Source organism: Orycteropus afer, unplaced genomic scaffold, assembly GCF_000298275.1.
Source record: "Orycteropus afer afer isolate SDZICR_OR568_19922 unplaced genomic scaffold, OryAfe1.0 scaffold00300, whole genome shotgun sequence".
Lineage (NCBI taxonomy): Eukaryota > Metazoa > Chordata > Mammalia > Tubulidentata > Orycteropodidae > Orycteropus > Orycteropus afer.
Window position 1 is genome coordinate 3,940,801 of NW_006921887.1, and position 1,256 is coordinate 3,942,056.

Consider the following 1,256-nt stretch of genomic DNA (forward strand, 5'->3'; position numbering starts at 1 on the left):
CCCCATCTTCCTTCCGAGGAGTGGCTGGTGGGTTTTGAATAACCAGCCTTCTGGTTAGCACTCAAGTGCCTTAGGCACTACGCCACCAGAGCTCACCAGGTCTATATTCAGTTATCCACTGCTGCACTTAGATTTAAGGATGTGATACAATTAGAATTCCTTAAAGAAATACCTCCTGACATGAGTAGAACTTTAATAATAACTAATGTGCTCCCTCTTTTATAGCTTGGTGCAAACTAGTCTCGTTACCTAAGATTTTTGCCTAAAATAAAAATCACAAAACTTGAAGTCTGGCCAGGACATTAAAAATTTTTGTGTTTCATCCTCCATGTATCACACATTGCACCATTTTAGGAAACTAGAGATCTATCAGTGGAAATTGTACCAGATTCCTACAATTGTTCTAATTTTTACCAACAACTTTTTTTTATCTAATCTTTTTATATCTGTATCCTAAGTTAACTCACTAACTGCTGGAAGCAGCAGTTGGGAAATCAGATGTCATATTGCACTGGGAAAATCTGCTGCAAAAGACCTCTTGAAAGTGTTAAGAACCAAAGATCTCACTTTGAAGACTAAGGTGCACCTGACCCAAGCCATTGTATTTTCAATAGCCTCATATGCATGTGAAAGCTAGACAATGGATAAGGGAGAAGAGTTGATGCCTTTAAATTGTGGTGTTGGCAAAGAATACTGAAAATACCATGGACTGCCAGAAGAAGGAACAAATCTGTCCTGGAAGAAGTATAGCCAGAATGCTCCTTAGAAGCTACAATGGTCAGCATTTGTCTAACATACTTTGGTAATGAAGAGAAGGGACCAGTCCCTGGGGAAACTTTGTCTCACATACTTTGGTGATGTTGTAAGAGAGACCATTCCCAAGGATATCATGCTTGGTAAAGTAGAGGATCAGCAAAGAAGGGGAAGACCCTCAACGAGATGGATTGATCCAGTGTCTGCAATGATGGGCTCAGGCACAGCAAAGATTGTGGGGATGGCGCAGGACCGGGTAGTGTTTCCTTCTGTTGCACTTAGCGTCACTAGGAGTCAGAGCCTACTTGATGGCACATAACAAATTAACTGCATCCTGTTGTTGTTGTTGTTATGTGCCATCGAGTCGGCCCCGCTCCTAGTGACCCCTCCTTGGGTTTCCGAGGCAGTTATCACTACGGAAGTAGGATTGCCCAACCTTCCTTCCGAGGAGTGGCTGGTGGATTTGAACCACCAGCCTTCTGGTTAGCAGTCAAGTGCCTTAG